This window comes from Ctenopharyngodon idella, chromosome 2 (assembly GCF_019924925.1).
Source record: "Ctenopharyngodon idella isolate HZGC_01 chromosome 2, HZGC01, whole genome shotgun sequence".
NCBI classification, from domain to species: Eukaryota; Metazoa; Chordata; class Actinopteri; order Cypriniformes; family Xenocyprididae; genus Ctenopharyngodon; species Ctenopharyngodon idella.
In genome coordinates, this window is record NC_067221.1 from 37,769,873 (window position 1) to 37,782,801 (window position 12,929).

Genomic DNA, 12,929 nt, shown 5'->3' on the forward strand with positions numbered 1-12,929 from the left:
GTTACAATAATTCAAATTTCTTGGAGTTGGAAGTGTGGGAAGTTTATAGTTGGGATATAAACACTGATGTCTACGGCTGCAATCAAAATAGAGTAAATCACCTTTAAGCTAGTGTACACGCACAGTCGAAAGCACAGCCTTGGAAAGTATACTTCACTTGATGTATACGCAGGCGTTCGACGCATGTGCAGTTTTGAGCAGTCTCTCGCCACGAGTTACAACCCATGTAAACATATTTTATTCTTTCAAGCTAGAGTTATACAAATGAGGGTACATTCTAACCTCTTCGCACAATCTCTTGTCTATGTAGGCCTCCATCGTCGCTGTAGCTTGCATGCGTTCCGGTCTGTTTATGCAGTTTGTCTTTGACTTACTTGTGAATCGATGCCCCCAGAGCACGGTTGCAACCTTGTGGATCAACTAATTAAATGCGCATGTGCGACCTGCGCGTACAAGTACGCACGGTTACAAAAATCCGGCAGTGTGCATACAGTATGTGCATACTCTTCTGATGACGAAATTCACGTCACACGCACTGTACACTGACCCTAGCGTATGAGTAAAAAGTGAACTATACTTTGGGCTTAAGAAAATAACGTGACACTTAAAATAAAGATTATCAATTACATTCTTACACCAGTAGGTTGCGAAAAGTGACTGTTAAAATAATTATTTGTCATTAAATCATTCATTCAAACAAATTTAACAAAAAATTTGCTACATAAGATTCTTAACTTTTTTGAAGGTTTATAAAGTTCTTGGTGTATTATTACAGGTTTTTCAGATCACTGTCATGGGTTCTGGGTTTATAAAAGCACCAGTACATGGAGAAAAAACTAGACTCTCATATTAGAGAATGAAAAGGGAAATTCTTTTATCCAGTTGGAATCTTTATTAAGACTGTAATTATAATTAGCTTTTTTTGATAGCAATACAAGTCTGAGGGAGGTGCTCTCCAGTAGCTCTTAAAAATCTTATTGCTCAGTTGTTGCTCTTAAAAGACACAATGGAGATGTCAAATATGTTTCAAGTATCGACTTTATCTCAGATGTTTCTCCTGATGCAACTGAACATGGAATTACTGTAAAAAAAAAAAAAAAAAAAAAAGCTCATTTCACAAGAAACTATTAAAGTTTTTTCACTTCAAAATTTCATATTTAATTCAAATCTGTTAATTGCTGTTTCTTTGTAATTATTTGTGAAATTCACTAGCAATCTGATTGAACACTGTTTTAAACTAAATCCTTTACTAAATTTGGTCACCAATCATTTTTCTCTTGCATGGAAGAATTTGATGAGATTTTTTCCAGTTCATATTGTGACTTAGACTGCTCAATGCTATTGAATATGGTCTTCTGTACAGTTTGAGACATTGAGACCTCTGATGAATCTCTGAGGACGTGTGAGATTAATAGGTTATTTTTCTCAAGGGACAAATTTGAGAAGCATGATGGTCTCCATTTTCTCTTCATTTAATCTATAGGAGAAACAATTGAGATAGGCCTGTTAATTAGATCTAATTATCCGAGGGTGTATACGTTGCCTAACTGAATGTATGTGTGTGTGTCTGTGTGTGCGCGCGCGCGTGTGAAGGAAAGAGAGGGAGAGATCCATCCCCCCTCTCGGATGGTTAGGTTCCTCAGTCTGAAGCCCGCGGATGATGCTCGTGTTTACGCAGCGCTCGGCGTCTGACCGGTGGATGTAAATATCAGCTTATACGTCGCACAGACTGATTCATGAACATCGCCAAAGGAACCGCTGGAGAGACGCTCCGTTCCTGACTGCAGGAGGATGTATGGCATTATTAACCATCCCCGAAACCATTTAAGGATCCTCAGACATTGATATCTTCATGTGCACGTGAATCTTCTGCATTTGAAAGGCTTTCAGCGGGCGGGCACACACTGCGCCGTGCGTCTTAACGCAGGACTGCTCTTTTGGACCCGTGCCACGGTTGTCTGTCTCCGTCCCTTCACCCAACCACACCTACCCGTTATATCCTAACCGAATTGCAGCAGCAGCGTCCCCACACCGGATCCCGACTGATCCTGTCGCGAAAGGGACATTGTGTCTGCGTAAGCGGGTGGAAGAACGCGGATCCACTGCGCTATAAACGCCTGGTGCGCACCGGACCCGCTCAAAGACGCCTGTGTTTTACCGATATGTCAGCCCGGTGCGCGTGAACGCTTTGGAGGAGAGGCAGGTGAAATTATCAGCTTTGTCCCGCATCCTGCGCCAAGAAGAAACGCATCACCTTGAGGATTTAAACACACCAACATCCAACTTACCAGGTGAGCCGGTCAGTCACTGTGGAATATTAGTGATAGATTTAATGCACATCACAGTCAGAAATTAACTTTTTTATTTAGAAAATGAATTTGCAGGGGCATTTTGTTGCTGACTGGATCTTTTTTTCCATCACAAACACTTCATATTAGCTGCACAGGTTTTAATGAGGCACTAAATCCTTATAACTATTGGCCTAAAATATTAGGAATTATGAAAAACACAAAAACAGAGGATGAGTTAGACATTTCTTGCCCCCAGTCTGTAAATATATGGAGCTTTTTTGTCACTTTATCAGGCATTTCTGCCCTGAGCTCTTGTTAATTTCTGACAATGATGCACGTTAGATCTTGTAGGTTCATCAAGCCAATATCCACCCTAGTCAAAAACCCTGGAGGAATATTTATGAAATAGCATTAACATTTGGAAACAAACCTAATGGCATCCATAAGAATCCTTACTGGAATCTGAGTGGATAAACTGTTATTCCTTCAGGATGTTTTTTTTTTTTTTTTTTAATTAAAAATGTCTATTTTTGTGTTGTACTGGAATAATGTGTTGCTACTAAGCAGTTAAAGGAAATCACATGGAAGCAAAGAGTTTGTGGAACATTTTCCTTACATTCTTTTTGATGAAGGGCATTTGTTCGATTGGGGATTGCAATAGTCCTTTTGGGAATAATATGTTTTGAAAGGTCACAATAAGTCCTTAAGATGGTTAATCAAGTAATATTTACATAATATGTATCCCTTAGTCAACATTTCTGGAAGAATATATATATCTTTCTATTGGAATATTGTCATCTGTATCCATTAAGAATCAGATCCAATAGTATAAACTGAAATTCCCAGGATTTTTTGATTCTTGATGTCTTATTATTGAATATTGAATATATCTTTTGCAGAGCTTTGTATGTCTTATACTGAAATAATGTTTTGCTGCTGGACATTTAAAGGAAATCACATGGTAAATTCCTTTTGACTCTATTGGTGGTTTGAAAGATCCAGTTTTTGTTTGTGTGATGTTTAATTTTCTTTCCAGGATTGCTTTAAAATAATGATGGAATTCACATTCCTTTAGGAATTTTAACCAGGTGTATCTGGTTGATAGGGCTCTTTTGCCTTCTCATTCACGGCTTGTTGGATTTCAGTAGCTTGTCTCATAGTTCATGCATGCAAGATCCATATCTTGCAAAACTGTTTAGTTTGTAATTCGCTCACGTGCGGGGTGAGCGATCTGATGCGGTGTGGTTTCACTGGTTCATCGTTCTATTGTTGTGAATGCATGCACACTCCAGGCCCGCTGATGCTTCATAATTCTGCGGCTCTTGCTGGTAATAAACAAACCTCTCCAGTGCCAGGCTTATGTAAAGCACGTTTCGCATGTCAACAGTGTTTCTGAAGACAAAGCTTTCATATATTGGCTTGGAGAATAGGGGATCATTTCACCATGTGCTTTGGGATATACATGCATGACTGAAATGCAATCGCCACCTGAATTCAGCCTTTGTCCTTTACGTTCTATATGTGATGATTGTGTCTAGGTTTATTGCTCTAGTAGGTTTGCATAATTTATAAGCTTAGTTAAGAGGAATTGGTTCCCTTGTTTCCAAGGAAAACCAACCATTTATAACTTAAACTTAACCGAGAGCGACCTTTTAAAAGCTATTGTGGTGGTACCACGGTACAGTGAGGCTGTCAGAAGGTAATATCATGTTATACATTGGAATCCATAAGACTGACTTCACAAAAGAAGCTTTCAGAATGTTTTCTTTCAATTGATTTTAATTAATTTTTTTTTGATGATGTCAAATGGTGTCAAGTTTTATTGCAGTGTGTTTTATGGAGCTAACAATAACTGTCAATTCGTGAACATTATAGTTAAGGCATAAGGTATTTTGAACTAATGACAGACAATACTTTTATGACTTTTATTAATCTAGGTTAATGTTCATTCCTGCTAATACACTAATACATTTAATAACATTTCAAGTTGTATAAATGAACATTTAATAAATAATGAACAAGAGTACATTTCTGAATTAGCAATAAATAATAAAAGCTGTACAATGTATGTATTGTTAGTCCATAATACATAATACATTAAATAAATATTTATTGTAATGTTTTATTTTTGTTATTCTGCTATGGAGTTTCAGTTGTGCGCCAACTATGCAGACAAGGGTTTAGAATATATAATGATATTAGGGAAAGCTAGCTAGCTAAATAGCTAGATGGATAGATGGATGTGAGACAGTTGCTGCGTCCGAAATCGAATACTTCTCTACTCTATAGTACGCGAAAAACAGTATGCGAACAGAGTAGTATGTCTGAATTCATAGTATTCGAAAAACAGTAGCCGAAAAGTACCCGGATGACTGGCTACTTCCGGTGAGATTCTGAAGTGCGCATACGATGGACACTTTACTATCCCATGAGGCAACGAGAGAGGATTTGTGAATGGAGTTAAAGGGACGTAACTGACGCTGGTAGGTCATGTGACAGTAACAACGTAGCGGATGTAGTACGTCCGAATTCATTCATACTACACGCATTCGTACTATATAGAACATACTTTTTCAATGGTCGTGAAGTAAATTTATATTCAAATGTAGTACCTACTTAACAGTACACGATTTCGGACACAGCTAGTATCTTCCTGAGAAAGACAGAAATGTCCTACACCAAGGTGTTGTAAAAACAAGCTGGCCTGTAACTGCCTGTTGTTTTTCTTTTTGCTGACGTCTTTGCCCTCTTAAGCACTGCATGATTTATTTATATTATTTATTTTTTACCCATAGGTTCCATGACTTTGAAAAATAAATCATATATAGGGACAGTTTAGAGACTTCCAGGGGAGAACAGAATATTTAGATATTCCGATAACATCTACAGATAACAGTGGAATCGTACACTAGCTGCATGTTGTACAGATGACGTGAGCTTAAATGTTTGTGTTTGACTCCAGTGCACAGTAAATAACAACTAGATTTGAACATTTTGTTGCTTGCCTGTGCAAAACTCTCCACCTCGAGTGTTCTGGGTGGTTGCCAAGGTGTTGCTATGCAGTTACTAAGGTGTTCAGAGTAGTTGTTAGCATGTTGCTTTGCAGTTTCTAAGGTGGTTGCTAGGTGACCAATTCAAAAGAGTCTCTGTGATTATTCTTTTATCGTCACCAAGTGAAAATCATATCTCTGGTCACAAAGAAAAGTAATAGCACACCTCTTCTCAATAAGCAAAATGACTGGATATATAATTTATGTCAAGATACACAAAAGGGTTAGGGTTTGATTAAAGCACTAACCCAAAGTATGAGCAATAATGATGTTTCCCTCTAATAAGTACCACTAATAATGGAAAGAATGATAAGTTGGATCTGTATATAATTTTGTATCCACACTGAAAAGAAAAATTGGTGTAGGATTTACTTTGAAACAATTTTCACTTAGAAATTGCTATTGAATTTCAGAAATAAACAAAGAAACAGCAAGTACCACATTGAATTAAACATTACATTTGAAGTAGAAAGACTGAAACACTATTTTCTTGCAAAACATATTCTTATAATATTAGTTTTATTCACAGCTTCATTTTTACAGTGCATTTTGTTACATGTGATGCTTTGTTAGAGTGATTGTTATTCACAAAACTGGAAACGGTAACAAGATTTTCACAGAAATGCTTCCTTTTCCAAGATCAGCTGGCCGCAGTGTGCAGCAGACAGACTGAAGTGTGTGTGTGTGTGTGTGTGTGCGCGTGTGCGTTTATGTGTGTGTGTACGAAAGAACGACCTATAAAGATACATGAATTGAGCTGGAATTGCTTGAGAAGGATTGATTGTGCATTTGTATAAGGGTTGTGTTCACGGGTTGTCTGTATGTGTATGTTTGTTGGACAGAAAAGGAGTGACAGAACAGGTCTCGATGTGTATGAGAGAGTAAGACACACACACACACACACACACACACACACACACACACACACACACACACACACACAGAAAGTGAGACAGGGCTTGACTCTCTCCGACTGACTAGCCGTGAATAGCCCCCCTGTTATCTCTGCAGTGCACACAGACAGCAGCGCAGCAGGCCAGCCAGGCAGGTGCTGCACAAAAATAGCAGGTGTCTGTTTGGGTTAATACACATAGTCCTCCCTTCCCGTCTCTCCCGGGGGCCGAGCACCCTTCACTGGGGTGCGGCAGCGTCGAGGAGGCCCTCCTCCTTCACATGCACCGTAAGCTCGAGTGACCAAGGGTGACGTCTCACTGTTGTCTGCAACTTGTTGCGCGTGACGACCAGCCTTGTCCTTTTTCGTGGTCTGCGGACCGAAGGATTGCTCTCATCTTTTCAACAATAAGGGAGGATTTAAAGCTCAAGGTGTTATTTGGATGTGTTATGGATGTGTGCGGATCTGTGTTTGTGTGTGTTACTCAATCCGGAGGATGTATTTTTATTGTTCAGGCATTGCTCTTTCATCAAGTTAATTGAGTTCTCAGTTACGTGTCGTTTAAAGTCAGCATGAAACGGAAGCCTTTCCTATTGTGACATATATTCGAGTGAAGTGGCTTCTCGAACAAGAACAAATGTAGGGCAGGACTTGGTTTTGTCCACAGGGAATTGATGGGATGGTTGAATGGTTGTGGTTTGCTATTGGTCGATCTCATGTGAGTGACGGGTTGCCCTGCCCTCGTGTCAGTAAACACGTCATCAGAGAAGAAAAGTGATGTCGCTGCAAGAGGGAAGGGAAGTTATTTTGGTTGAAGGTTAGGGCACATGAATTAAAAAAAAATACTGCAACATTCTATAAAAAATAAGGATTGTCGATTTTGATTTTATGGTAGTGTCCTCTCTTCGATACAATACCTTCAAAAGTATCGATATTCGATACCATTTTCGATACCATTGGGGAAAAATATGCTGAATATACTGTCATATGTTTAATATTATTTCTTTTTTTGTCCATTCATTGAAAGTCTAGGCATTCAAAAATTTCTTCTGAGAGATCACTTTATATGTTAAAGCTTTTAAGCTTTTTTTCATATATAAATGTCAATTACCATTACAATTATTTAATATTTGCTAACTCTGTGTATTTGTTTTTGCAGTGGGGTAATTTTGTTGCAATAGCTTACACACAGCACAAGGAAGCTTGATTTCAAATGGTAAATTGAATTTAAAAAAGACAAGTATACAGTAATAAAATAAGAACAAATAAACAAATTACTAACAATAGCACAAATAAATGCAATAGAATAAAGGTACAAATTAAATAGACTGTTTTATTTTTTCAGGTAGGAACTGCATAAAAGAAACAAAGTAATCAAATTTAAAATAACATTGGATCATTTTCATTGTAAAAATTAAATACAGATTAATCAATTAAAGTTACACAAGTTAATCAGTCAAGAGCAGTAAATGATTTTCTCTTTGTCTTTTGTTGTTTGATTAACATTAACAACATAAGGAGCTTTCACACCGAATAGTTCCAGGAACTCAGATATAGTCGAGTCAGGTCACCTTTATTTATATAGCGCTTTTTACAATGCAGATTGTGTCAAAGCAGCTTTACAGTGATAACTGGTATATAATTTTGGCTGCACAGCAGCTCTTAAAGAAAATGGTGTCAATGCAGGCAGATGCAAAGCACTGTTGAATATCAAATGTCAAGTGTCCCCAACTAAGCAAGCCAAAGGCGACAGCGGCAAGGAACCCAAACTCCAACAGGTGACATCAGGTGGCAAACAGGTGGCAAATAGGTGTTAAAATGGAGAAAAAAACCTTGGGAGAAACCAGGCTTAGTCGGGGGGCCAGTCCTCCTCTGGCGAACAGTGCTTTGTTACGATTCAGGTAGCTATCATAAGTCCGATGGGATCGCAACATTCAAAGTATTTATTCCAGTTCCATCCAGTTGAGGATCGTATTCATCACGCCGGTATGGACGGTTTGTTGAGGAACTGTGCCACTGGCTGTCGTGTCGATGAGGCCTTCACAATGGATGATCTAGTTGACTCAATCTCTGCTGATACTTCAGGGCTGCATTGTGGTCATGTCAAGGCGCAGGTCCCTGATCTCACCTGCATACGGCCCGGATCCGGTTGACTACGGTAAACCTCGAGATAAACAGAGAGACTAATATTAGCGTAGATGCCATTCTTCTTCTGATGTAACAAGTACATGTGGTGCAATAGGAAGTGTTCCCGGTTCTGGCTGACCTAATTTATGCAGCCTAATAATCCTTTAACGGATTTGAAAATATAAATTGATAATGCGTTATGTGTATGCCAGGTTAAAGAGAACTAGTTATAGGAACTAGCCACTAGGATAGCCACTAGGATAGCTCCCCGTGAACTAATTTCTCCCCCAGACCATGTGCCTGGTTGCATTCGCACCGGGAATAGGAACTCTGACGCGGCCAACAGTGCCGTCTTTAAACGTGGCTAAAAAACGGCGGATGGTGTATGCCGTGATTGGAGCTGTGTTTGTTGTGTGTCGTGGGTTTCGTGATAACAGAGTTGGAATGTAAACGCATAATTTACGTGACTGAAAGAGCAAAAAGTGGGGCTAAGAGACGAAAAATCCTATGACAACTTTCAGTATTACATATCATCGAGGCGGAGAAAAGAAGTAGGAGCTAATTTAGTTCCCCCAAAAGGAGTTCCTAGAACTAAAATCGTTCCTAGTTCCTGTGGTGCGAACACGGCAAAATCCGGGTACTCCAGCCAATAGTTCTAAGAACTATGAAAAGGTTCCTCCGGTGCGAAAGGCCCTATTGAGAGCGGCACATTTATTAGGCTTCTGTCCCTTTAAGACCTGACTCATGCACGGATTCAAAATACTGTTACACATTCTTTCTGAACTGTTTACGACTGTGTTTATGTTAATACTAACCAAGATGGGCATTGTGACTTTATTTTTGAGTGTATTTTTGACCATTAATAAGCCGCGAAAAAGAGCTCATTTTAGCACTCATGAGCTGTATGTCAGAGGCAGCTTAATTTTGTGTGTGTGCTTTGGAGATGATCGCGAAATCTGCGGGAATGAGTAGAATTATGCGTATATATTGCACTATTATGCGTTATAATTCAGACTTGGTCACACCAACACTATTAAAACGTAGTGAAAGAGACGTGAGTGAATGAGAGGAGGCTAGTGCGTGTCTGGTGCTGTCTGAGAGGAGAGCAAAAAAGCGCATCTGGTATGGGTGTATTGATGCTGCAGAAAGGAGTATTGGAATCATTTCAGATATTTTAGTATCAGTACATATCGAAATATCTGTATTTTTGACAACACTATTTAATGGTGACTTTAAGTATCAAGCAGCTTTGAGCCAGAAGTTCCTATAAAAATAGACACAAATGAGACTGCTGTCGATGTACTGGAATATTGGAAAAGTAGGAATTCATTTTAGAAGAATTTGATGGGAAATTTGATGAGTTTTAATTTTTAATGGACCTCTTTTGAAAGTTTATAGGAGACCAACCCGTCTTATTGGGGAAAAAACATGCATGTGGCTAGGGTTGTCAAAATTACCGACTTCGGTACCAAGTCGGTACTGAAATTTTAAAAATGTGACAATACTAGCATTTCCCCCTAGCATTTTGAGCGCTGTTGAGCAGATTCTTAAACATCTCTGATTGGCCATTGAGTTCACATGCTCAACAGATATGTCTGTGATTGGCTACAATGAGCAACGCTTCAAAAACATGTTGTAAATAGATATCAGTGACGCTCTTCACAGAGCGCTTACACAGATACACATGGGAGAGTTTGAAAGCAGGATCCCTAATATATACGCTGATAGACGGATCCGCTACTTGTGCTGACATTTCTACAAAATTACACTGAAAAACTATTTCTAGTAAATTTCACAATTAATTGCAAAGAAGCAGCAAGTAACACATTGAATTAAACATGGATTTTTGAAGTAGCAAGAACTGGTAAAATGTACTCCAGTAAACTTTGTTTTATTTACAACTTCGAAAAATAATTTTTTACAATGTAGTTTGCAGCTACAAAAAAGTTTTTGAGGTCATAGTATTGTGCAAGGAACTGTGCAAAAATAAGACTCTATTATTTGATAGACAGTATAATTTGTGTGTACAGGAATAGAAGTTGTTGGTGTTTTACTGCCACTAGGGTTTATTTCAGCTGGAAACTGCAGTGAAATTTATGTATAGGTATGTTTTTTTTTTGAGTTTTGCAGAAATGTAGAAATGTACATTTCATCTCAATAGAGAAGACATGCCATTTGTGATTAGATTCCTCCTTCTGAAAACTTAAGTATTGTAGTTTGAAGTCTTCATTTGCTCTCCATTTAATCTTATTGCTGTCTAATAGAAGTAGTTGTGTAATTATGCAATACATACATTTCTCCCTCTGAGCACTTTAGTATTTTTTAATATGTATGTTTTCTGTTCTATCACTAGTTATATTTTAGAGACTCTTCCTTTCAAATCCAATATGTTCCAACTATCGTGTCAGAGGCCAAGAACGGACTGATATTAAATCATTAAGTATTGACAGACTGGAGTCACTGGGAGAGATACAGAATTATGGGAGTACATCAAACACATTTAGAGAAAATTCATTTGACAGTTTATTGATCCTGAAAGGCTTCATTGTTCTCACGATTTCCTTGAGATACCGCAATTGGTTAACTGGAAGGCAGCGATATTTTCCCTGACAAGAATTTAGGCAAGTAAAAGGCAAGTAAAAAGTCCCTTGTGCTCACAGCTGTGGATTCTTGTTCAAAATTCACAGTACATGTACGCCTGTGTCCAGTGGAGTGCATCACATCCAATTGATGTTCTTAAAACAGTATCTTACTCGCCAGTGCAGTTGAGAGGGCTTCAATTATCTCTACGTGCCGTTTGAAAGTTCACATGGGTCACCTTGAGTCATCTGCCACGCTAACAGTGAGCTGAATGTGAGCTAACAAGCTCCACAGACACAGATAATTCAAGCCAGTCACGGAGTAAAACCGTAATATCATATCATAACAACAGAGTGCACAAGAATCCACAGAAAGACCAAACTGTCAGAACTGGCTGTTAGCAGTTTCCTGAAAGGAAATGAAAGATGTTAGTTAAGTTTTGAACAAATTAGGCTTGTGAACGACAACCTTGCCCAGGACGGTTAACTACACCTTTGCAGCTGCTGTGAATGTTATTCGATAATTAAGGTAAAACCTATGTCTGATGGTGGCCTGTTTTACATGGTTTTCTAGCTGGTTAAAGATTAATCATTAGCTGGTTTAAATTGGTTTAGGTAGTTGATCTTCTGCACTGTCTTTGCAAGACTTTCCTTTTCTTTGCTGTTCATTATAAAAACATTTTCTTTTTCAGTATTTTTGTCTTGTTTTGTGGTAAAAGATCCTTAAAGGGTTAGTTCACCCCAAAATGAAAATTCTGTCATTAATTACTCACCCTCATGTCGTTCCACACACGTAAGACTTTTGTTCTTCTTCGGAAGACAAATTAAGATATTTTTGATGACAGAATGCTGTAAGATTTCCTTCCATTGACTGCCTTGGCAACTTTCACTTTGACACTTAAAAAACGAGCGGTTTAGTCCAAATTTTCGGAAGAGAATCGATCGCTTGTTATGACCCGCGTGTAGCAGGTTTGGTTGAGCTTCTGCTTATGTTCGCCGATCAATGTTTACATGCGAGTAAAAGCCTAAATTAAATCTGTTCATCATAACAAGTGATTGATTCTCTTCAGAAAATTTGGACTAAACCTCTCGGTTCATATGGATTAATTTTCCGATCTCTTTATGACGTTTTTGAAGCGTCAAAGTGGAAGTTGCAAAGGCAGTCAATGGAAGGAAATCTGACAGCATTTTGTCATCAAAAATATCTTAATTTGTCTTCCGAAGAAGAACGAAAGTCTTGCATGTATGGAACGACATGAGGGTGAGTAAGTAATGACAGAATTTTTATTTTGAGGTGAACTAAGCCTTTAAATTCTGTTATCAAAAAAGAACATATTTTGAAAAATGCAAAAAGTGTTTTTGTCCATACATTGCAAGTCAGTTGGTTTCCAAAGTTTTCTGAGCCTGAAACATTCTTCAAAATATCTTCTTTTGTGCTCAGCAGAAGAAAGTAAGTTTTTGGGTGAACTATCCTTTTTAAAAAATATGAATTTATTTGAAAAGCAAGATGTTTACACACGCTGTGACTCTAAAAAATATGTTGGTTTAACAACAACAACAAAATGAATGCAACAGTTTGCATCAATTAGTTATGAATTATGACAAATTCGAATGAAATTATTTTCAACCAACAAACTATATTGAGTTAGAGAAACTTTATAATCTGTAACATAAACACACATTTTTAAGTTGATTACTCAAAAAAAAAAATTAAGTAGCTCCAACCTCATGAGTTGTAGCTCTGGAACAGGTTAATCTTATCTATTTCAGTTCAAACCAACAGCTATCATAGAACATGCTAAATGTAAATTATTTAGCATCTATATTTAATGAATGAGTAAGATTTTACTTGTCACTGGCATTAGCGCAGTCATTGCTTATAGAGTCAATGTAGTGTTAACCTTCATGTCATCTACATGTCATCTCCAAAGCATGCTGGGATCTATAAATCCACTACAGATTTGCCAAAGTTAACAAGACAATTTCAAAG

The 12,929-nt window shown here is 38.0% G+C and overlaps 1 protein-coding gene across 1 annotated transcript in view; it reads left to right on the forward strand.

The window, feature by feature from the left end:
* Positions 1 to 498: 498 nt before the first annotated feature.
* Positions 499 to 12,929, forward strand: part of sema6ba (sema domain, transmembrane domain (TM), and cytoplasmic domain, (semaphorin) 6Ba) — a 145,473-nt gene continuing 133,042 nt past the window's right edge. The window contains exon 1 of the mRNA XM_051869932.1: positions 499 to 2,291. The gene's annotated coding sequence lies outside the window, so the exon portion shown is untranslated. The remainder of the gene's footprint in view (positions 2,292 to 12,929) is intronic.